The following is a 26,234-nucleotide window of genomic DNA, read 5'->3' as shown; positions in this document are numbered from 1 at the left end:
CGTTCATCACGAAATCGACACGTCCTAGCAATCTTCGTTGCTGTTCACCAGCCAGCAAAGGGTCCAACATCAGCAAGAGAAACAAATTCCTCCACCCAACGGAGGGCACTCAGCGGCATCAACAGCAGCAGTACCTGAGCAAGAAGAATGGTGGTATCTATCAGCTGCAGCCCGTATACTTGGATATGTGAGACTTACCTTCGAAATTGTGAGGTTTTACGGCCAAAATCCTCGCACCTTATATTTTTGCTCTTGCAAAACTTCTGAAACTTGTTGAAACTAGCCAACCAAAACAACGAGCGAATGTGTTTGTGTCATCCGTCCACCAGTTCTTTGTAGCCAATTTTCACACAGAGAATCGAGAGGAGAGAGTGAATGCGATCCAGTGGCTGAGATTTCAGATGGTTTAAGCAGCGTATACACGGACATAACGCTTGACAAACCAAATATTTTATGTTTGTTTGAAATGAATTGTGAAACTGAATGTAGTATTGTATTCTGTTAATTTTTAAGTCGTTCAATGATTGTATAGATTTAAGATTATGATTGTAACGTTTTGTTTCGAAACCCGTATGGTTTCAAGGGGGCCGGCGTGTTTTGGAACGTCATAAACAGTTGCTATAAAGCAAGAGCCACCCTAGCGACTGAGCATAAAAGTGAGTTCGCTCCTGAGAACTCACTCTCCACGATCGATCGTGTGATCGTGTTCGTGGCACGATCTGTTTATCAACATAGCAAAATAAAATCAGTTCGCAGCAACCTCCAAACCATCAACATCGCCTCCAATCATTTTATCGCCCCGTCGGTATCGCAAAGTTAAAGTGGGAATAAAACTAAAGTGTCCCAAATCGGTCGTTCTTTATTCAGTGGAAGAAATCAATCCCCAGTGATCATATCACTACATCTCAAGCCATCAAAAAGAGGTCAATTGGGTAGTCGTCATTGCGCCCACGGAACATCGGTAAAACAATTGTGTCGTTTGTGAAGTGTTCCCCCAGATCGTCCCAGAGTGATACAGTCCACTCGAAGAACAATTTGTGTATATTTTGACGATCCGGAACAAGAATGATGAATGGAATAGGAATTCCAATGAAAAACAAGTTTCAGAACGAAATCGAATTCCAATTTCATTTTGATTTTGTTGTTATGCCTCTATTTCACTATGATATGAAGTTTATTGGTCCTTTGAAGATTGCATTATGTATTTTTTCTTAATTTATTAATGAATGCAATGTCGCCTTGAAGCTAAAACGTGCAAAAATGAAGATACTATCAGCTTCGAAAAGGTCTAGCTGGTAGATATTGAGTGTTCATCTGATTGTAATAATTTTAATCCAACCGGTTTACCATAAACAATTCTTATGTAGAACAATTAACATCAATTCATGATTGTTAATTCAGTTTCCTAAAATGCAAATAAAAGATTGAGGTTTTGTATAAAAAATTGTGTTATTATCACTTTATTGTAATGAGGAGCTTAAACTGCACTGATTTGAACATTTTCATGGAAGACTTCGAACTTATTTTAAAGTTTTGCAAATTTCAGTGGTGAAAATCATATCAAAATGCATCTTTTTTTGCACCCATCTTGAGGAGCAAGAATCCTTCTACAATAACATGCTTTCAAAGTGGAAAATTTCCAGCAGATTCTTCGAATTATCATCGAAAGAGAAAAGTTTCCAAGTAAATTAACAGATTTTTCGTGATTGTGACGTCTTAGCTTGTACCAATACTAGAGTAGGGATGCCTTGGCACTACCTTCTTTAAATATTCCTTGGCCTTGATGTAATTCTAATTGTTTGGTTAAGTGATCTTAGAATTTCCAAGGCGTTCACGCAAATACCAAGAACTTATTTCTACTCCAAAAAGCACCCAGCACACATTAACTAATCCCGGATAATTAAAAACGGGTCTCAGTTCCTTTTAACTGCTAGATACTACTGCCATCTACGACTTAAAGTTGAAAAAAATAACGATTGATTGATAAAAAAAAATTTTTTTTTTTGAATGAGTAGACTGTTTTTGGAATTGAAATTCAGTCTAGATTCTATTTTTCGTCATTTCTCGTCATGTTAATAAAGAAATTAAGCAGAGTGAAAGAAAATGATAGCTCAAATGTCCAATTCCTCAGTACTTAAGAAAGATCTCTTAAAATCCCCTTTAACACCATTGTTATACTAGAAAACGTTAAAAATGCAGATATCCATTCAAATAGTTCGTAAAAGCACTATTATTCACTATACAGTAAATTTAAGGAAATGATTTTGATTTCTGGTGGAAAACATAAGTTTGTCCAGGAAAAGTAAACTTTTGCTTGATTTATCCGTTGTAAGATTTAAATCAAATTGTTGCACTTTTTTAAATTACCTTCCAATTACAACCTCTTCGAGTACAAGCAGTATTGAAAGTTTCATTGAGTTTTGTTCCAACGCTAGAGGGTTAAGGTATCTCCATTCATTAGTTTTGAAATGGTTTTGATGAAGAACAACGAAGTAACGAATTTCAATGAAGAAATTTTTTAATGAAAAATTAATAAACCGTCACAAAGAAAGACAGTAAGATTTCGTTCAGTTTTAAATAGAGAAATTTTAAACTGAACAGAAGTTGCCTAAATCTAAAAAAACATGAGCTTCACCGTTCAAATTGTAGTTTAGATTATTGGTAATTTGACGAAGCTTAAATTCTTAGACCACCGAATTAAAGTTGCTTCAAATGAGATGTTCTTAATGCAATAGATGATATCTAATCCTGACTGAATTTTTTATTAATATATGTTTTGAAAACGTTTACTGAATAAGATGCCTACACCCTTTAAAAAAATTACAAGAAACAGAAAGCTAGAATTCAAAAAAGCTAAGCTGGAAGAACAGAAAGCTACAATTTTTGTTAGATTGAATCAATTCCTCTGTAGTTTTTATTCGCCCTTTTAAATAGAAGGAGTAGCAAAAATAATTAGTTTCAAGTAATTATTTTGAACAGTGTAAAGAAACTTGACTTTTGAATATTGATTTATGAAAATATTTCAATTCTAGCTTCAAGTACAGGGTACCTGTCCTGTTTTCCGGGGATCAAATTCCCAACTCCCTTGACCCATCTGACCCATTTCATGAAACTTCCCGATGAAATGAGTTCGGCGAGGGTGTGACCTCTAGACCTTTAGCTCAGCGGCACCGCGGTAATCCCAAGTAGATTTTTAATGTTTGCTAGGTAAGTAATAAAATGTAAACTCTCTCTATCGTTTTTTTTTAATTCTGGGGCAGCACCATCTCCTGGAAGGCATCGAGACACGCTCGCAAACACACTTAAATTTTAGATTCTGGTGATGGTTAGTACTGGTTGTTGGTTGGATGGCTGTGTATAGGTTGTAAAACGTGACTCCGAATCGACGAGACATCCTTGGGTTTTCTGGCTGCTCCTTCATCACTTAGGATGCTGCTAGACACAAGAAACATCCACAGGTGGTCGCTCGTCTTTAAGATTTTCCATTTTATAGAGTTGACTTTTTTGTTCCGTGTAATGTGCCCTGTAACATCATCATCAGCATCATCAGCGTCGTCGTCGTCGTCGTCGTTTTCCTCGTCAGTCAGTGGCGTCGTCGATGTCGTGTGCCCTCATTGATAATGGTGTCTCGCGCGATGTTCTTTGCATTTTCTTCTAGAGCTGCTCCTTTTAACAGAACTACCACAGTAGATATAACACATGAGAGGAGCACAATTTCTTTTTCTTCCTCGCTGCCGTTTGAGCGTCTTTTCTCCTGCAAAAAGTGCCACTTTTGGCTTCTTATGGGTCGTTTGCTCGATGCTGCTACTGCTGAGAAAAACGGTTCCTGCGGAAAGACATGGAAGAAAGAAAAGGAAAACGAGACCAAGAATGAATGAATAGAAGTTTTGATTGTGGAAGATAATGTGTTGGGGCTTTGCAACTGGGGACACACTGGGTTGATGAAAGATAATTAGAGCAAAGTTATAAAATTACATTAGTTAACTAAATTTTCTAGAAATAATCGTCAGAAGAATAGTTTTTGATATATGCTTCAAATGTGTAATTTTGGAAAAATAAAAAATAAGTACTTGTAGGTACTTTGATTCAAACATCTTGGACTGTATGATATTGATCTGAAATATCTTTTTTGCATGTTAAAAGCGAATCGATCGTTCGAAATTCATTTTTGCGTGTATTCGACAATGTTGTTGATGTAAGTGAATTTATTATAGAAAAATTGATTAAAATCGACAGTTTTAGACTCGATAAATATCTTTTTCTATGGACCTTAAATGTCAATTCAAAACAAAGATTTAAGATTTTTGGAATTTTGGAATAATTCAGCGAACCACAGTGTACTAATCTTAGTAAAGAAGGCATTAAACATGACAAATCTCACTCGCTCCAACCTAAAATTGATCATTAGCTTACCAGAAGGTCACATGCCAATTTTCAGCAAGTTTTGACCATGGGGAGGGGTTTCTTGAGTCTCAAGCGTGAATGGGATTTTAAGGTATTTTGCTCGGGAGGAGCAAAACATACTGGTTTTTCATTATTAACTTTTTTTCTTCGCTGGACGATTGCTTTTATGAATATTTTTTTAGCCCTTAATTGGAACAAATATATCACCGGAAAACTTCAACACGATTAGACTTGAAAAAAAAAAAATGATTAAGGTTCAAACATTGTATTTTGGCCACAAATTGTCGTCTAACCCACAATGAGTACATTTTACAAAAAAATATATGAAGTACATTAAAAGTGGATTTACCCGTTTAACATTTGTTGAATATGGTACGCGTTTGGAAGAGTAAACAGAATTATAAGTAGGACTTAAATGGAACTCCCATTTTCGTTTCACCATGATGATCAAATTCGTTCTGAAAACATTAAAACTGCTTTTATAAATACTATACAAACGATAAAAAGTATTTGAAGATCATTATTGGACTAATTTTTCAAACTAGGGTATAACATTTTTAAGTAGTGAGCAGAAAAAAGATGTTAATTATTATTTTCTTAAAATTTGTAAACATTTTTTACGGAAAAATACAATCTTTTCCGGGGATCATAAAATTATATTTAAAATCACCGTTGGTTGCATTTGAAAAATTAAAGATTCAAATTATTTTTATAAACACTTTAACTACTCAACAGTCAAAAATTTGTACTAAATTTGACGCATGGTTAATGATCTAGCCAAAAGAATGTGTTCTTGCTTTTATCTAATATTTTTCCAGTTGTCAGCCATTTTGTTCAGTTAGAGGCTTATTCATCTACATTATTTCAAAAATATCTCGACAACATGATAATATAACATTAAAAATAATAATACTTTCATCAGGAAAAATATACACTGTTTAAACGATGACATATTTGAAAGCACACTCTGTAGCCCATAGACCTAACTAGGGTGCTACCGTTGCATGATGTTGCAAATTTGCAACAATTAATAAAAGGCCATTATATCAGATAAAAAATCAAAAAAAATCTTCAAATTGTATTCAATTGTGTTAATTGCATAACTGAAAAAGCGAAAATATTTATTTCAGACAATTTTTTTTCGCAGTGTGAATTGGACTAGGTCAAAACCTTGAAAAATAAGCCTTTTTAAATATTTTATATTTTTCAGATACAAGTTGGTCTAGTTTTTTTCTTGAATTCAACGTTAAAGTTGATAATTTAATTTTATTTCATAAAAAGAAGAATATATTTAAATTTTTTTCAAGACTGCCAGTAATCAAAGTCAAAGATACATAAATCCCTTTTCGATATAAAAATTTGTCCAGTAATAAAAGGCAAACAAACTTATGAAGTTCAAAAAAAAAACTTTATACGTATATTCATAATAAAACATGTTCAATTATACCCACACATTACAGATTGAGAAATTATCAATAAGAAACTGATGAAATAAAAATAATGAATTCCAAGTTTTGTTGTAAATATTCAAAGAACAAAGATAATAAAAATTTGGTTAAAATTGCGCATTAAAATTCAACTTTGAAGTTAGTACTTCGGAACAAATCAACTTTAGAAAAGATAAATTAAAAATCATGGTCGATTAAAAAAAACATTATTTAATATAGTAAAAATAAGAGAAACTATTATAAATTTTCAATTGACAGTTTTCAAGTTTAAAATTTTAAGATCTGAATATTTTGTCGCTATCAATTGGAAAATTGGGTCCTGAAAATGACAGAAAGTGGAAATTAAGTTTTTCTTATTGAAAATTTAGTTTCAAAGGCAGAAGATTATGTTTTCAGAACACAAAAATTCAGATTTGAAAAACGAAGACAAACTTAAGAAAATTTTACTAGAAAATCCTTTTTTTTTTAATTTAAACAAAATATGAAAAAGAAGAAGATTAGTTTTTTTAAATTTTAGAAGGATTTTTTTTATTAAACTCGTTCAACCATTTTAAGAAGATTTGTAAAAGAATTTAATTGATGACTTAGAGGAACTGCATTTCGATACCTATAATTGAATGATTGGATTGGTAGATTTAAGCGTCCTGAACTCGAATATTTTGTGTCAAATTTTGGCTATCACCTTCCGTTTTGGTGGTATGGAGTGTATAAGCTTTAAAATGTATCAGTTTTAAGCGAAGTCAATCGTTGATAACTGATGAAGTAACAAATCTACGGTTACAGAAAAAAAACTAAATCAGTTTTTTTTCATACCCAATCAATTCATATTAGGAATAATATTTCAAAGATGATGATGCATGATCTTAAAAGTTAAATTCTACAGTTTATTAAAGTTTGGAAAGATTTATTGCAAGTATTTCTGACATTACTGATTAAAGTTTTTAAAAATTTTAATTCAAACCTGTAAAACCTGTAAAACAATTAGATTTTTTATTAAAAAATATTTAAAATTCAATTTCGTTTAAAATTTCATTAAAATGGGGAAAAGTACATAAATTGAAAACCTCTATAACTTTTTCGCAGAATTCAAAATCACTTCAATTATTGAGGAAGTTGAAATTGATTTATACCTTTATTTTTAGATCTTATGTTTTTGTTTTATGGGTTTTGTCAAAATAATGCAGAAATTTCTAAAATGATTTTAAAATATTTGCAAAAGCTAATCAAAAAACAAAAGCTAATAGTCAAACTGCATCTTTAGATCCAAGGCACCTAAATTAGTCTAGATTAGCTTTTAAATTATTTGCACTTCGAAGGATGTTAATTTCGTGGCCATGTGTAATTTATCAAAACGTTTTTGAATGTGATGTTGACCACTTGGAAGAACAAAAAACACAAAATAAAATTGAGACTTAAATTGGTTTCTTGAAGAATATTTCATATCAGCACATTTTTTGTAAATCAAAATTTTAAGTAAAAAATAGAGAATACTAGGTTTAAGATTTTAATTTACTAATTCTGATGACCATCGTGAGTCATACATTGCTTCTATCCTGTTGATGCATAAAATTAGTATTCGATTAATTAATTTGCAGTTAAAATGTTTAAAATTTGGATTTTTTGTGAATGAAATCCGATTCCAAAGACGAGGTAGGGTTTTTGTATGTCAAGTTTAGAGTTTTAATGCTAAAGGTTGATTGGATTGCAAATCGAAATTTACAATTAAAAACTAGTTTCAATTCAATTCAATAGTGATGCCGTTCACTATGTATGGAATGTATTAAAATAAAATGTCTCCAGGCTCAGGTGATCTAAGACTGCTTTCCGCCGGATGCGAGAAAAATTTCTGACTTTCTTGTTAACACTTATTTAACACCTTTTAAGATCAAGTAATTTCTCTTTACTTCACCGAAAATTTTACTTGGAAAAATCTTCATGGGGAGGGTTAAACCCCTAAAACCCTCCCCGTTCGTTTCGCCTTGTTTAGAGATTCCACAAGCGCGATCTTTGAAAAAAGTCCACTTTCAAAATATTTGATTTTAATTGTATTCTGGGTTCAAACATTTTTACAAAATTTATATATTTTATATTTTTTTAATTTTGTTTGGATTAAATACTACACGTCAAAAATTAAAAATGAACTTTATTTGTGTCAAAATGGAAAATCGTGTGAAGAGCTATTCACGGTTTTATCCTCAATAAAAATCACAATTTACGATATTTTTTACTTAGTTTATCAAATTTGTCTTAATAAATACCTACTTTATAATCAAAATACTTGCAAAAAAAGACTTTGATGGAAGGGATTCTGAGACAGTATTTTCTAAAGAAGCATAGAAAACTGGTTTATCATCATACATTTTTTTTACCAATCGGTTGCCTGATTATGTAGATTTTATTAAAATTCCAATTAAGACTAACATTTCACCTGAAGACTGCAGTTCGATTGGACTTAGACAAAAAAGTTATGGCTGTTCAAAGATTGTATTTTGGTTACAAATTGTCTAGTAAAACGCAATGAGTAAAATGTACTCATTGTATGTTAAATGACAATTTGCTACAAAATTTCAATCTTTGAACAGCCATAACTTTTTTGTTTTAAGTCCAATCGAGTTGCTGTCTTCAGGTGAAATGTTAGTCTTAATTGAAAATTTGAAAAAATCGACATATTCAAGCAATCGATTGGTAAAAAATAAATGTATGATGAAAAACCAGTTTTTTATGCTTCTTTAGAACACTATGTCTCAGAATCCCTTTCACACTTGAGATTCAGTGCAACCCCTTCCTGTTGTCCGCATTCGCTCAAATTTGGCATATGGCCTTCTGATGATTCCCTTAAAGCATCAAAGTCTTTTTTTGCAAGTATTTTGATTTTAAAGTAGTTGTTTTTAAAGACAAATTTAATAAATTAAATAAAAAATATCCTAAATTATGATTTTTATTGAGGATAAAACCGTGAATAGCTCTTCACACGATGATACAAACAACATGATTTGTTCAGCAAAGTTTAAGTGCACAAACATCCGCATCTTTTGATGGCATTGGTATCAAAAATATTTTACGCTTGGTACACATTTTGGTCAGTTGAATACAAAATTTTTGGCCCAAAAATTTTTTTTCATGAAAATATCTTGCTTATTTTCCACTTTGACACAAATTTGGTTAATTTTTAATTTTTGACGTGTAGTATTTAATCCAAACAAAAAAATTTTTTTTTGTTAATTTGTGACACTTTACCAACGTTTTGGCATTCGTGTCAAATCCAAACAAAATTAAAAAAAATTAAAATATATAAACTTTGTGAAAATGATTGAACCCAGAATACAATTAAAATCAAATATTTTGAAAGTGGACTTTTTTCAAAGATCGCGCTTGTGGAACTTCTAAACATGATTTTTTTTAGTCGGCCCCATACAAAAGTTTGTTCTCCAAATCCTTATCTACCATTTGGAGGGTGAGCTCCCAGATTTCCAGAAGTCATGCAATTTTGGGACACCCTAATGCATAGTAATTTTACTTTGTAAATCAAGCTCCTTTTGCAAACTAATCTTTATCATAATACATACTAGTTTCATCAAGAAACATATCAATTTTACTAAGCACGAAGTGAAACAATGCATCATTTCATTGACAATTTTACTAAATTGCAGTCGAATTTTCTATGTGCAGCCGAATTGAGCACATGGTAAAAAAAACTATGCGTAAGGTATTTTAAACAACAAAACATATTTGACTTGAACATATTATTGCCTGTTGTTCATTTAAACAACGGATTGAGTAGTTTTACTATGCTTTTTTTTTTGTGTGTAGAAAGTTCCGGGTCACTGGTGGGCAAAAGGGGTCGTCTATACAAACTGTTCACTGTTTACAAGTTGAATAGAAAACATCGTAAAAGGGAGTTTTGTGAGTTGAAATTGGTTTTAAGATTCGAATTTCGGGCCATGAGACGATTAAAGAGGTCACCCATAGTAAAAGTTCAGCGGTTTGTGCAATAATTTTGTGAGTGGCGGTAAATTGATAATTGCTATCCAATTTTTGTATTAAGGTCAGTTAAATGAATCGTGCATAACAAATAGTACATGTTTCTGTTATAATGTTGTGATTTTGCAATCGGTCGAGAAAAAAACACTCTCATATGTATTTAATTAAAAATCAAATCAACATCTTAATTTGAAGTTCAATGTGAAAGACAAAAAAAAAAATGGTGACTTTAAACACTTTTAAATGTTTCAACCAATATTGTCGAAAAAATGTATCGGATTCAATTTTCAAAACTATTCTCCACGTTTCAATGATTAAAAACGAAACGAAGTTCCTACGGGATCAGCTGGTTTAGAATAAAACAAAAATCGTTTCTGATGTTTAAAAACACCAGTTATGTGACGGATCTTAGAGAAATAAAAAATTTCAACTTGGTTGAGCAAAAAATTGAAATCTAAAACATTGTACGATCACTTAGAAAAAAGATAATCTAGGTATATCTCAACCCACAATGGACTAGTTTCATTCATATTAAAACTTAAACCAACAGCTTAATAACATTTTGAATCAGCGATGGTTGTGCCATTTGATGGTGGTGTTAGGTTTCTTTTAGACTAAAAATGTTCTGTAAAATTTGAATCAGAAAGTTTGTCCTGCTCATACTTGTTTATTTGAAGCTGACATGAAGTTTCATTTAACGATAGTGTACAACAGTTTGCAATAGATCTAGCATTAGAGCAGATTTGCACATTGAAAATTCAGTTAACGAAAACCTATCCAGTGCAATCAAAATGCTGGCATAAGTTATACATAATACCATCAAATATGTCCCTGTCCAATTGCATTATTACCAAGCAAATGTCATCGCACAATACCAGGACCTAGAAATTAGGCAACACACCATTCAAATAGACTCATTGTCGTCCACTGTGCGGATGCTGCTGCTGATGTTGTCGGGGATGAATGAATGTGTGGTTGTTGGAAAATCTTTGGCACGTTTTAGGTTCCCCTGGACAGAATAACTAAGTGGAGCGTGTAAATTTCATGACAATGTGTCATGTGGTTTTGTATTCTCTGGCAAATGTGGTAGGAAGTAGGTACAGAACACTCGTATGTAGACAACTGTTTTTGCCATTCGCCGAGCTCTCTTTGCAACTCCCATTTATTTTCGGGAACCCAGAATGGGAGTTTTATGATTCGTGTTGATGTACTGTTTGATGGTCGTTAAAGTTCGAGGATTCACAGCTAGGGACATTTCTCATTCTAGTTGAAAATTGTTCTGATGACAAGTACTTGAAAACTTTCGCCTTCGCCGCAAAAGACTTTGATCCAGTGTTTTAACGTTTTTCTCGTAGTGCGCTTCAGGTGCTTGGTTTTTATTCGATATTTTTTGATGACTACTATTTCACCCAACACTATTAAAATTTCCGTGCTATTCGGTTTAAGCGTTTTTGGTTACTGTTTTATTTAACTGTAATTTCAAATAAAAAAAAAAACGCTTCATTCGAATCAGGAAGAAAAACGATGAATATTTCCGTTTAGAAATTCTGTACAGATGAACATTGAAGTTCAATATTTAAAAAAATTGGTTCAAAACCTTGTTTGAATTTTTATTTTTTTTTTAACTTTGTATAGCAAAAAAATTTGTTCAGGCTTTTTTCATGATTTTTTCTAAGTATTTTTTTTTCTCTAATTTATCGTAGTAGCGAGAAATTACTTGATCCCAAAAGGTATTTCAAAAGAACTGTTAATAAACATGTCAGAAAATCAATCTTTCATTCTAAAATTTACTAATAATATTTATAATTTTTTCTTTAAAATTTTAATCAATATTAAATTTTGACCGAATTTTTAACTATTTGAGAATTGGCTTCGAAAGAAAAATTTCTGTTTTTTCGACTCTCTTTGGTTCTACCTTTGGTGATTTTTGAGAGTCAAAAACCTGAACTTTGAGCCCTCTAATGCACCTTTAAATCCGATTGAGGTGAAATTTGGCACAGGTCAGTTTTTTAGGCCATTCTATAAAATGTTTTTGGTTGGTTTCTTGAAATTATACTTGACCCATTTGGCTGCCACATTAGACTGAGTCGATTTGGGGTCATTTTTGAATTTCCCAAACCCTGGGGCTTAAAAGCTTCATCTTGGTCCAAAACTTATCCATGATTTTTGCAGAATTTTTAAGTAACGTTTACATGAGTAAATTTGAACTTTTAGGTTTGTATGGGAAAATCGAATATTTTGTACTGAAAAATCAACATCATTTTTGTTTCTTCTGTGGAACTGAGCCAGCTGATGGTTGTTGTGCCAATTTATAAAATTCCCTAGGGAAATTTTCCGCTGAACAACTTTGTCGAAGACCTTAACTTCGTATCTTATTAGGCAAAAAAGTTATTAGCAGTTTAATAGGGGTACGTCTTTTCACATTGATAAACAGTAAATTCAATTGACATCACTGCAGGGTGCCTATCGAGGTATTGCATGACTACTTTTCATGCAATACTTCGCGAGGCTCCAGCAGTGATGTCTATTGAATTTACTGTTTATCAATGCGAAAAGACATACCCCTATTAAAATGCTAATAACTTTTTTGCCAAATAAAATACGAAGTTACGGTTTTCGACAAAGTTGTTCAGCGGAAAATTTCCTTAAGGAATTTTATAAATTGGCACAAAAATCGTCAGCTGGCTCGGTTCCACAGATGAAACAAAAACGATGTTGATTTTTCAGTACAAAATATTCAATTTTCCCATACAAACCTTAAAGTTCAAATTTACTCATGTAAACGTTAATAAAATTCTGCAAAAAATCATGGATGAGTTTTGGACCAAGACGAAGCTTTTAAGACCCCAGGGTTTGCGAAATTCTAAAATGACCCCAAATCGACTCAGTCTACTGCCACATTCATATAGGTATAGGTTTCAAAATTAAACAACTTTATAAATTTGTTTTAATTGTTTTTTTTTTAAGTTCCCCTGAATTTACGTGGATAGCATTTATCAGTCAGGTTCTAGATTTTTTTTCGATCCTTGAAACTTTAGATTTATTTTCCTCAGCGTTTTCTCAAACGTTTGTTAAATTAGAGGCCGAGAATCTTCAACGATTCTTTTTCTTCCAAAAGGATTAGAAATGTTCCAAGCCGAGGATAAGTTGTTGCTCTTATAAGAGTTTATATGGACGTTAATATTAGTGACGAATTGGTCATAGCCATAATCTCGATATTAGATTTGCTGACGGCCTCACCAGTGATGCTAGGTGCGTTACCAAAATCAGTTTTTTCTTGCATTTAAATAATTATACATTTTCTGAACCAGTATATACATTAACCATTAACAGCTAAAAAGATGAATTCATCTACGGGGCGATAAATTAATCGCTGATGAATTAGTAAGGTGATTTCAAAATGTCTTTCAAGTTTTTCGATATACTGTTTGGTAGATAAAAAACAGTTGTTTCTTTCTTATTTAAAATGCAAAATCAATCAATCAATTGACCTAAAAATTCAGTTTTCGCAAACCCCGTCTATGCTGACTCTTAAAATAATCGTCTACATGCTCTGACTGTTTAAAAAAACATCCAAACATAGTTTGCTACATTGTTAAATTGTACGATACAAACAGTTGTTATTTTGTTCAGATAAATGTAGCGTTTAACTTCACATCGGAGAATAAATCGACCGAAAAGTTGCCAAATCTCTGTACTCATGTAAAGGTTTTTCAATACCAATGAGATGATGAACTTTGAAAATTTTTTATTTATTTATTTATTTTTTTTTGTTAATTGGGATTTTAACATCTATGGGGTCATTCATCCCACAAAATTTATAATCATTTTTGGAATATCAATGCACTTGGAACCTCAGAACAGCATAAAAAAACCAAAACACGAACTTCTGTGTATCGCTTTTCTTCAGGGCGAATTTGTCGATATTAGTACCGGAAATAATTTTTGCACCTTTCTCTGAAATAGATTCTTTTCTTCCATGTTTTGTGATTAGGGCTGAGGCCTCTCGTTAAGATGGTGTTCGTGTAGAATTATATATCAACATATATCGTAAAAGGATACATACGGTCGCTGGTATTGATGGCTGGTTGGCCTCAGCCATAACCTCGAAACTTGGTTTGGACTTTATCTCATCAGAGTTGCCAGGGTGTTATGACATAAATAAATATTTGCTCACTTTTTATTTCTCTAATATTTAAATTCAATTTTCAACTATCTACATTTCCTATACATTCGATTGCAACTTTGCAGATTTTCAAAAGTCATGTACGCGCCATTTCAGAAGATAAAGAAAATATGAAATTTCTTAGCATGGTATCGTTTCAAATTTTTTGTGTTGAGGCAGTAGTGAGTAATAGAAAAGCTAAAAATGTTTCATATTACGGTTTAATCACTACAAAATACAAGAAGTATGTGCACATTTCAAATATATTGCTGCAGGTTTTTTTTTCAAACAAGTACCTCACAATTATAAACCTAAAAAAATTGAATACGGCCTTGAGGGATGATGTCAGTACTGAACATGTATATATTTTACGTTATAAAAATCAGTGCGAATATTGAAAAATTATTCGACCTGGCTCCACTGGGTAGCATTCTAAATCAAAACATTGAAAACTCAACCGGTTTCTCAAAGGGGTGAAAACGGCAACTTTGTCTTAAAGGAAAATCGCGTTTTGGGTACGTCCTTTGGATAAAATTAATCGTTTCATTCTTGTTCAGAGGTTAGGGCTGAGGCCTTTCGGTAAGGAAGTGTTCGTAAAGAACTTTCAATATATCCGTATAGGTACCGTTAATCGGGGTATCATTGATCAACATGAAATTCTTGCCACGTAATCATCAAGAATTAAGTCTAAAGGTAAAATATCTTAAAACTGTTTTCTACGTTGAGCCCTTTCAGTTGAGTTTCAATTTGGGAATAACTTAGTTTGTTTTTGCAAATTTCAAATGGAAATGAAAATGTAATTTTAAAATCTTGAAAAATCTATTTTTTCGAAGGCTCATAAACTAACACCCTCATAACTAACTGTTGAAATCAAAGCGTTAAGAAGCAGCAAGTTTATTATTGTGAGAGTTCAATTTCTTTTCTGAGTAAATGTATTTTTTGTTGTATTTTGAGGTAAATTTTTGATATTAAAAAATAGGGACATTTTACAAGAGTAAGCCAGTCTAGGACAAAAGGCTAGAAACCCTATCAAAAAAAAAAAAAAAGATTGAAGAAAAAAATTAGAGGGGACCAGTGCGAGGGCTTAGGGAATTGAATGAAAGCAAAATTTCATTAATTTTTGTAGTTAAAATTTTATAAGTAATGTTAAAAATTAAGTTCCTCAATTTATACAGCATCATTGTCCATCTTTCGATTTTGATTGTTGTTCGACCTTAAAACATTAAAGACCGCGATGTTGTTTTTTTTTGGATCGTGAAGAAGTTTAAACCAAGATAAATTGTAATTCAGCATTGCATTAAAACTTGCTCAAAAAAGTTCGTTTTGGAGGTATTTTTGGTTTTTTTTTGTTAAATTTGCCAAATAAAGTGAATAAATCCAGGCAAAATCTGGGCATTTTTCAATGGAATCCGGGCAACTGGGCCGGGCTGGACTGTTCTTGAATTGAGTATTAAATATCCGGGCAAACCCGGATAAAACCGGGAAATCTGGCAACCTTATGCTTTGTTATATCGATAAGAAATCTCACGTTCAGTTTTTCGATAGAACTTTCCTCATTTTCGCTAATATTCAAGAATGAAAATATTTCATTTGTTTATGGTTATTTTTTTTAGCATTATAGCGCTAACAGAACTAGCTTTTTACTGAATTTGATTAATGAAATGAATAAAATTAAACTATCTGCAGAGCACATTCATCATACTACTTTATCATTGCTTGAACGAACAAAATATGATCTCGCTAACGGACTTAGAGATGGCTTTGATGATCTGTATCCATTTAATTTATTGTTTGCCTTCCCGATCTTCTTCCATGGATTTAAATAAAAAAAATGGTAGAGAAATAACGTGGAAAAATGAAATCTGAGCCAATAAAACACGAATATTAAATTTTGCCAATAAAAAATATCGCCTTTACAAGAATACAATTAATTCGTTTATTTCTAAAAAAAAGTATGCAATCTGAATGATTCAAAGGAACATTAAAGGGTTTAAACCCCCCCATGAGGGTCCAAAAAAGGAAGCAAGTTATTCTACTCTACACTCAAAATTTTAAATTCATAATCAAATTATGATAATAGAGTAACGTTATTTAAGAGTAACAAACTAGACTCAAAATATTCATGCCAATACCTCAAAAAACCAAATTCGAAATGCTACAGCTTTTCAAAATTTTCTCATTTTTCATAAAAATTTCAGGTCTGAACATTTAATTTTAAACTATGCCCATTTCGGAGGTTCTGGTTCCATTTTCCTATAACCAAAATTGAATTTCTATTTTCGTATTTCTGATTCTGTATCCAGTTAGGGATTTTAGATTTTCAGTTCGAATTATCATAAGAAATTAGCAATGAAAAGCTGCTTTGATATCCTGGTTCAAATTTGGTTCAGCATTTCATTTATTTATTTATTTACATAGTATTCCGTCTCACGACATAACTTGACGAACATAATTCCTAAAACCGTTCTCCAATTTCTCGGGCACCCCACGTTCGCCAGATCGCGCTCCACTTGGTCTAACCACCTCGCTCGTTGCGCCCCCGCTCGTCTTGTTCCTACCGGATTCGTTCAGCATTTCATATCAAATTTGAATCATGTTTTTTGCAAATCATATGCATTTTCAATATTTTGATTATTGTTTTCCGAAATTAAAAAAAAAGAAAAATTTTGTTTTATATTCAAATGTGAAGTTCTTAAAATTTATTCTTACACAAAAATTATTCATTTAAACCTTATAAATGGTGATCAAAAATTGAAAACTCAGGTTCAGATTTGAAATTTGAAATTCGCATTTTCATTCATATTTACAATACAGACTGAAAATAAACAATTGAAAAATTTAAATAACATTGAACCTAAACCACAGAACTTAAACAGAAATTCATGAATGAAGGCTCTAAAATTTATCTCATAAAATTGTAGTCTGGAATTAAGATTCGGATATCGTATTTTTTAACATTTCAGAAATCGTACAGAAGTTCGGGAACTAATTCAAAGCTGAATTTTTGAATTCAAGTTTAGAATTCAGATTCAGAATGCAGATCCAAAATTCAGATACAAATTTACCTTGTAAATGAGTTTTTTAATCAACATAAAATTGTTGAGAAATTGAAGAAAACATGAACTTAAAAACTTTAGCTTGTTAACGCAATTTTTAGATTTCAATTTTTTTTAATCAAAATAAGTTTGTACACACGATTTAGCTGAAAATAACAAATATAAAGTAGAACGTGGGTAAGTTTTGTTTTAGGCAAAAAACCCCAAATTTTATTTAAAAAAAAATCATCCACAGGGTTTTCATTATGAAATTGATTTTTTGTGAAAAATGTTTGCTGTGAATGAAAGATGTACCTGATCTTCATATGTACAAAATTCTTTATTTAATCGGTGTATTGTTAATTATTGTTTATTTGCAGTTTTTAAAGCTAAATTTCAAACTTAAATCATAAATTTGGTTTAAGTTTGCATCAAGCAAATTTGATCCTGAAAATTTTTATAGCTTATTTTTTTTATCAAAGGTCTTCAAATCTTGGAATTTGCAAATGAGTTTGGAAGATTGGGCTTGTTAGATTTGAGTATAAAAAAAGTTTTTTATTATGAAATTGAAGTTTGAATCAATTAAGTTTAATCTATTAGACTCTTTAAAAAATTCAAAGATTTCAACCATCGATGATCGCAAATTCCATATTTTGATCCTTAAGGTTTCATTATAAAAATTAAAGTCACCCTTTAGGTAAAGGATCGCTTTTCTAAAGTTACAATTTAATACAATAACTATTAATAGATACTTAAAAATGAATAATCATATAGTTACAAACATCATTTGTTTTAATTTTTTTTTCATTCGTGCAGTTTTGAGCAAAAATCATAGTCACCAAACCCCAACCCCCCCCCCCCCCCCCCCCCCTTCATGAGTCGGTTCTTCCTACGGCCCTGGAGTTCATTAAAAATAGAATGTTCTCTATAGGGCTCTTGCTACACAGGCATTTAAGAGGTCTGTTGGGCCCACATTAGAAGTTTTAAATGCAGAAAAAGCAAAATTTATCTTAAATGTTGTTTTAACGAAAATGTATGAGAATTTTCTTTTAAAAAGAGTCAATTGGTATGTTTCGAATTGATTATGATGATTAATTGAAGATTAGTCCAAAAAGAAGCAGAGCAAAATTAAAAAAAAACCTGACCATCTATGAAGTGCAATATAAATGCAATGCGATGCAATAAGAACGGTTCCCTCAGATAATTTGTAGGCAGACACTAGTTTTCTTAGAAGATTTTTCAATCAGAAAGATGAAGTCAAAGGCTTTCGTCGTGATATTTAGCCAGGAACTTTGGCAATATTTATTCTGCTTCCTCTGAAATTGATGGAATCCATCACAGTATCTTCGTTTTTCAGCATACCTTACTCTAAATCGGAAAACCAACTTACAAACAAGTAAATTAAAATATTGGCTTCCTAAAAATGTGCTGTGCAGCAGAAAATTTCCAATACCTGCCTACCTAAGGGTCCAGCGCCGATTGACCGGCGCATAGGGCTGAGATAAAAGATCTCCACTGCTGGCGATCCGGAGCCAGCGTCTTCACTTGCTGCCAGCCAAGGTTCCCGTCAACTGTGCGGATTTCAGCGGCTAGACTTCGCCGCCACGAGCTTTTGGGCCTGCCTCTTCTTCGATGCCCATCTGGATTCCAGTCAAGCGCCTCTCTGCAAATCTCGTTTTCATCTCTTCGCAGCGTGTGCCCAATCCATCTCCACTTACGTTCCCGAATCTCGATTTCTAGCGCCTTTTGATGACACCGGCGATGAAGTTCAACGTTTGAGATCCAGTTGCCAGGCCACCAAGCGCGGATGATGTTCCGCAGGCAGCGATTCACAAAAACTTGCAGTTTTCGCGTCGTCACCGCATATGTGCACCAAGTTTCACACCCGTACAGCAATACGGATTTGACGTTTGAGTTGAAGATTCGGATCTTAGTTCGTAGAGAGATCTGGTGTGACCGCCAGATGTTTAGGAGACTCGCAAACGCAAATCAGGCTTTTCTGATCCGGGTTTCGATGTCCTTCTTGGTACCACCATCAGGCGTAATCTGGCTACCAAGATACTGGAAGCACTCCACTGTCTCAACCTGTTGTCCAGCTACCACGAAATTGGAACGATTTTCTGTATTGATTTCCATCGACTTGGTCTTTCCGACATTGATTTTGAGACCTGCTGCCTTGGAGCTTTCGGTGAGGTCGTCGAGTTTGCTCTGCATGTCTTGTTGTGTTTGGGCGAGCAAAACAATATCGTCTGCCAGGTCAAGGTTCCGCCAATCGATCCAGTCAAGATCTCATCCATTACGATGAGAAAAAGCAGCGGTGACAAAATACATCCAAAATTTCCAATAGTTTTTATAAATTATATAAAAAAAAATACTTTCTTCCTTCGAGCCGTATTCATTTTACATAAAGCTGTCACTTTTGTTTGCCCAAAAAACGGTTTACTTATACTAATGCATTGTGCAAGAGCCGTATACTTAGTAATTTTTTTCACAAAAAAATTTATTAAATAAACTCCTGATTTTTTAAATAAAAACATTAAGAATTTCTTTTGATCTTTTTCTCCAAGTGATTGCTGTAATGAATTTTCGATAGTTGTTTTAAAAAAGGAATCCAAACAATTTGTCAAATCAACATTTTGATTTCAATCCAAAACAACATAAGTACATTTTCGTTCAAAATGTTTCTAAAGATATTTAGTTCAAAACACACGTTTTTGTACAAACCAATTTCAAATTTGAATCCTGATGTGAAAAAATATCCAAAAATGAGCACCCAGATGGTGTACATTTTCCTCCCTCAGCCTGATTGCTGAGCCCATTTTGCAAGAAACTTTTCAATTTCGATCAACTCTTTCAAAAGTCACAATCAATAACTGACAAGCCAGTTGGTTCAGAAGTTTAAGTTTTTTTCCTTCTTCCTTAAAAAGGTTCTTCCACGCCCTGGACCATTTTCAAGATTATGTGTGAGCAGTTGTTTGGTGTATTCTGTGCTTACATGAGCTTCTAGTATGTAGGTACCAACATTGTAAGGCGGATAAGAACGGAACTGAACTGAGAAATTTGGAAGCGTGGGTGGGGGCTCGGTTGAATGACGAGGAAGCACATTTGATCCCTTACAAATGTCTGTGGTCTGGAAATGTGGATTGAAGTTACAGTGAATTGAAAAAATCTCCCCCCCGCCCTCGCTTGGGTTCCTCTGAACCTCATCAACCCCACCACACTTTGTACGAGATTGGGGTTTTACAATTTCCAGTCCCATATTTTGGCTGGGGGCTACAATTTACATATGTGCGTGTGCTGCTGCTTCTGTCCTGATAAGGCTTGGCCCGCATCATCGCAAAACGCAAAGTAAAGGTTCGAAGGTTGGCTTCAGACAGCAGAAAAAAAAAAGTTTCTGCCTCTTTTGTGGGATTTGGTCGTTACTCTTTTTCATGTAAGGCTGAATCATTTTTGGAGTTTTTTTCCTACCTCATTCTAAATTTTGTTTGGCCAAAGCAGTTACGACGAGGATGGTAAAATAGCAGAAACTTTACAGCAGTAACGATCAATGGGTGTAGGCCTGTCGGTTTTTTTCCTGACACAATCAGCCCTAGATAGGTTTCTATTCCATCTTCATACCATCCGGTTGGTCGTTGAAGTTTTTAGAAAATTCAGCAAACAATACCAAAGCCGATTTGAAGTTTGATTCCGCCTCCCCAAAGAAACAACAATAATGATTGAATTGTTTCTCTTTTTCTTTGATTCGGTTGGCCAAACAATTGAAGAAGATTTTGGAATCATAGAAAAATAAATGGGTTAACTTTTGAGTTTTGAAGAAAATTGCTTGGCACTCAAACGAAGATAGGGGTACTAGGCTTTTGGGACAAGTTTAAAATGACTAAACAGTAGAGTTTTCATCATTTCTCAACTCTATCAAATCTCAATAGAATGATGCTTTTCAAGTTTCAATTCAATCGGATAACAGGATGACGTCCCTCAATGACCATGAAATTTTCCTTTTTAAAGTTGAAATCATATAAAGTGAACTAAATTGAAACTAGAATATTTGAAAAGTAAAAAATATCACTACTAGCACTGTATTGTCAGTTTTGTCAAAATTTGCAATGTGATCATCCAGAATCGTATTCGTTATGAAAATTTACGTTCGATTTTTCAAATCAAAACTATTCTATTCATTCTGAGGAAAAAGTCACTCGAGAGGTCAGCAACTGGTAGATTAAGAGTCATTATTCCATTTGAATAAGCCCCTGTGGTTAGACAGTCACTCGAAAGTAGCATTGAATTGGTCACCCGAGAAGACTTCGTTCCTGAATCGATTGCAAACAGCAACTTAAATAAGCTATCAATACCGAATTGATAGTGTAATTTATATTGCATTTTCTCGATGGCATAATAAGGATTCACTGAAGTATCAATATGTCAAAAGATAATGCCTAACTAATATCTAAATAAGGCATTGGATAAAAATGGAAGCACTATTTAGCTTTGTTTTTTTTTCAAGAAAACAAAACAAATCATCAAAAAGGTTTCATTTATTATGATGGAGCAGAAAAGTGAGATCAGGATGATGGCTTTTCCTGTGGAAAAAATCAGATCTAATCATCAGGTGTTCAAAATTTAACCCAACTGAAAACAAGATGTGAATTTGTTTGTTAGCGGTATAGTGCGCGTTTTTTTGAGTGTTGATATTTCAGTCATTGCAAAAATAGGCAGTATTAGGGTATTATTATTTGAAAACTGAAGCTACACCTGTATAAACCTCCTTTTTTAATATTTGAGTTACCTACTGTGACTGTTATACTATAACAATGTTATAGTTCCTACTAACCTAGGAAAATAGATAAAATCGACACATCAAATTTTGGTCATCTTTTGGACTTGGGTGAATATTTGAAATACTTGAAACGTCTAGCTTCAGGGAATTAAAATGTGACTTTTTTTAATAGGTTCGTACTTCCGGTGCCTCAAATTTATAAAGGCACAACAATACCAAATTTTGGCAGTATAGTATACCTAAATACAACAGTACATGGCCGTAGGAACAGGGGGGGGGGGGGAGGCGCAAGATCGGTACTGACCAGATCTCGGTCAGGATGCGAGATGGCCCCCCCAGATTTGGGACTCAGGTGGCCTCCGTGAAGCTTCCGGTTGCGGCAGCAAACGCCGCACTCAAGTGTGGGCGGCTAAAGGTGGGTTGGTCTATCTGCCAGATAGCCATCCCCCAGCAACTGGAAAGGTGCTTCAGGTGCGTAGAATATGGGCACAAGTCTTTTGCGTGCAAGGGCGCAGATAGGAGCGGGTTGTGTTGGCGGTGCGGCGAAGCTGGCCATCAGGCGGCTGGCTGCACCAAAGACGCAAAGTGTCTCCACTGCGGTGGAGGACACAGGGCTGGCAACCCTAGGTGCCCCGCCTTTCAAAAGGCGTCGGCTGCACCTTCGCGGGGATAGAAGCGGTTCAACTTAACCTCAACCACTGCCACTCAGCACACCAGCTGTTGTGGCAGTTGGCGTCTGAGGAAAAGTTGGGCCTGGCGTTAGTAGCAGACCCGTATCGTAGGACCACGGATAGCAGCAATTGGGTAACCGATAGAGCCAAACTGGCCGCGATATGGGTTACAGGAAGATACCCCATACAAGAGGTGGTTTCCGCTGGTGAGGAAGGCTTCGTTTTAGCCAAGGTCAACGGGATCTTCGTCTGTAGCTGTAACTGTAACCCGTCTACTGGTGGACGGCGGAAATCGCAGACCTGCGTACTAGCTGCCTACGGGCTAGGCGACATATGCAGAGAGTGAGGTCCCCGTCAGCGAGAGCGGAGCGGAGAGTACTCTACGCAATTGCGAGGTCTGCCCTCTGCAGGGCAATTAAGGCGAGTAAAAAGGCACGATTCAGGCAACTCTGCGAGGACGCCAACGACAACCCCTGGGGCGACGCTTACAGGATTGTCATGGCCAAAACGCGGAGCGGAGGTGCGCCACAGGAATCGTGTCCGATAAAACTGCGTGAGATCGTTAACGAGCTGTTCCCACAGCACGAGGAAGTGACATGGCCGAGGGTCCCATTCAACTGGGATACGAGTGAAGAGGAGCAGATTTCACTGGAGGAACTGCGCGACATCGCTAAGTCCCTTCAGCTGAACAATGCTCCGGGTCCGGATGGCATCCCTAACGTGGCAGTGAAGGCTGCGCTCATGGAACATCCCGAAATGTTCCGGTCTTCACTGCAACAGTATGTGGATGATAGGGTCTTCCCAGATGTGTGGAGGCGGCAGCGATTGGTGCTCCTGCCAAAACCGGGCAAGCCACCTGGTGAACCATCAGCGTATCGCCCGATATGTCTTCTGGACACTGCTGACAAGGTTCTGGAAAAGGTGTTACAGAGTAGGATCCAGCTCTACGCCGAAGGTGCGAACGGCCTTTCCGACAAACAGTTCGGTTTCTGGAAAGGTCGTAGTACGGTGGATGCCATTCGACTGGTCATCGAAAGGGCAGATGAAGCCAGGGTGAAGAAACGGAGAGGAGATCGGTTCTGCGCAGTGGTCAAGAACGCGTTTAACAGCGTCGGTTGGGCAGCGATTGCGTCGTCGCTCATCAACATGAGGATTCCGGCATATTTCTGTAGGATGGTGGAGTGTTACTTCCGTGACCGCCAACTACAGTATATGACCAGCAAGGGACTGGAAATAGTGAGAGTCTCGGCAGGGGTTCCACAAGGATCGATACTTGGCCCGGTACTGTGGAACATCGTCTACGACGAACTGCTGAGACTGCGTCTCTGAGAAGGTGGAAAACTGGATACGCTCCAAGAGCCTACGCCTGGCTCACCACAAGACCGAGATGGTGCTGATCACCAACCTGATTTCAGCACAATCAGGGACGATCGCAGTTGGACCGTGCGCAATTGAGTCCAAACGTGCGGTAAAATACCTGGGGGTGATGATCGACGACCGGCTGAGCTTCACGGTCCACGTCGACTACGCCTGCAAAAGAGCGGCAATGGCGACAGCAGCCCTCTCACGGGCCATGTCGAACAACTCGGCGATCCGCTGCAGCAGAAGGAGGGTCCTGGCGAGTATGACCTCGTCCATTCTGCGTTACGGAATGGCAGCCTTGAGCAGGCAGTGCAATCTGCAAAAGCTCTGCAGTGTGCAGCGGCTGATGAACCTGCGTGTAATCAGCGCATACCGAACGGTGTCCTCGGTAGCTGCTGATGTTGTGGCGGGGGTCATGCCCATCTCGGTCTTGCTAGAGGAAGATGCCTTCTACTACGAGAACAGGCACATGCCCGACGTGCGGAAACATGCCAGAGAGACCTCGCTGTCCAACTGGCAGCACCAGTGGGACAGCTCGGAACGTGGCCGGTGGACCCATCGCTTGATCCCTAATATCGGATCCTGGATGGATCGAAGACATGGTGAGGTGGACTTTCGCATAACACAGTTCCTGACTGGTTACGGATGTTTCATGTAGTACCACCATCGGTTTGGACACGTGGCTTCGCCATCCTGTCTAACCTGCGGAGACATAATAGAGACGCCAGAGCACGTAGTGTTCAGCTGTCCAAGGTTCGAAGAGGTACGTGCTAACATGCTTGCCGTCTGCGGACCAGACACGGCGGCCGACAACATCGTGCAGAGGATGTGCGAGGACGCCAACATTTGGCGCGTGGTCAGCGATGGGTTCACCCGGATCATGACTGCCCTGCAGAGGAGTTGGAACCAGCACCAGTCCGCGATCGGTGTAGGGTGACTCCTTCGTCGGGGAGCACCTGAGTAGTGTGCGTCCGACCCTGGCAGTAAAGCATACAAAGATAAGACTTTACCTTCTGCGTATGCCGAGCTGCTAGGTACGTCGCGCGTCTGTGTGTAGGATACCTCCATCGTTATCGTCGCGGAGTATCCGAGTCGTACGCGCCCTCTGCGACGCGACGGAGGCTGTGGGGATAAGACAAGACCTTCTCCGCAGTCGAACTCGTAGGGGGAAGAGTATTCACGTCGCGGAGTACTCTCGGGTAGAGTGTTCTCACGTCGCCGTTGAATGAGCCACTCGAGTCGGGTAGGATGACATCACCGTCGGGATTCATCTGAGTCGCAAGCGTCTAAGACCCGTACGTGTGCTGTGACAGGCGCGAGTCTAGGATAAGCTGCTCTCGATTTGGCACACGGCGGGCAAAACCCTAGCGTTGCCAGCCAAAAAGGAAGGAGGAAGACCGGACCACGGTCGGAGTAGAATGTCCTTTCGGCGGGGGGCATTCGAGTAGTGTGCGTCCGATCCTAGCAGTAAAGCATACAAAGATAAGACTTTACCTTCTGCGTATGCCGAGCTGTTTAGGTACGTCGTATAAAGGTTTAATTTTTCTTTATATCCATATTCAGATTCGAAATTTTTAAGCTGCATTCTTATGCAGATTTCAAACATAACAAAGGTTCAAAATGGCGATTTTTTTTTTTTTTTTTTTTTTTTATTAATATAGGATAATTTATTTAAAACTACTGTTCGGGTTTACATTATTATAATTTCAAATCATGATAAATAATTAACTAAGTGGATTATTTTTTTGATTCTTTTGTTTTTGATCCATCTAACAAATCAGTCATATTAGGTTTATTACTAGCGATTCCTGTGCTGGTGCGTATCTTGAGTTGTTTTTTCTGGTTTCTGGTGAGTAATGACTGAGCTCCGCTAATGGTGGTAATTTTTGGTTTTTCCATTTCACTTTCTGATTCCGAAGCGTCGTTCGAACTTGATGCATGTTCTTTTGTTGTTCCGCGTTTCTCACCCTTTCTGTCTCGCTTCAAACTACTTTGTGACGTTTCCGCGTGTTCGTTAGCCGGCGTTGGCTGTTTCATGGTATGTTCTCCTGCTTTAGATGAAGACGTATTCAAATTTTCCACAGCCTTTGTCGTTGAAGACAAATCACTCAGTACCTGCTTTTCCAGTGGCTTATGTGTGGCTGAGCTCTTGGTAAGCTCACTCTGAGTAACTACATTCTCTGTAGTCACATGAGGGGAATTGCGAGCTCTTACTTTAGTCCATGTGCTTGTGACTTTACTGTAAGTGAGTTCCGTTTGATCAGATCTTACGACCACGATATCTTTTTCTGCATCACCAGAAGCTTTCAAATTATTGTTTCCCGACCGATTGACCGAACAATCTGCTTTAAGATGCCCAATACCACCACACTGAAAACACTTGTTAGCAAGGCC

General features: G+C 36.0%; 1 protein-coding gene across 3 annotated transcripts in view; it reads right to left on the bottom strand.

The window, feature by feature from the left end:
* LOC129755641 (5-hydroxytryptamine receptor-like) overlaps positions 1-26,234 on the bottom strand; it is a 443,410-nt gene that overhangs the window by 426 nt on the left and 416,750 nt on the right. For all 3 annotated transcript variants that reach the window (XM_055752243.1, XM_055752244.1, XM_055752245.1), the window contains 2 exons: positions 199-3,826; positions 2-134 (listed from right to left, as the gene is read on the bottom strand). The gene's annotated coding sequence lies outside the window, so the exon portion shown is untranslated. The remainder of the gene's footprint in view (position 1; positions 135-198; positions 3,827-26,234) is intronic.

This window comes from Uranotaenia lowii, chromosome 3, assembly GCF_029784155.1.
Source record: "Uranotaenia lowii strain MFRU-FL chromosome 3, ASM2978415v1, whole genome shotgun sequence".
Lineage (NCBI taxonomy): Eukaryota > Metazoa > Arthropoda > Insecta > Diptera > Culicidae > Uranotaenia > Uranotaenia lowii.
Note: the sequence above shows the minus strand (reverse complement) of the source record. Positions and strands in the feature narration are given on the sequence as shown.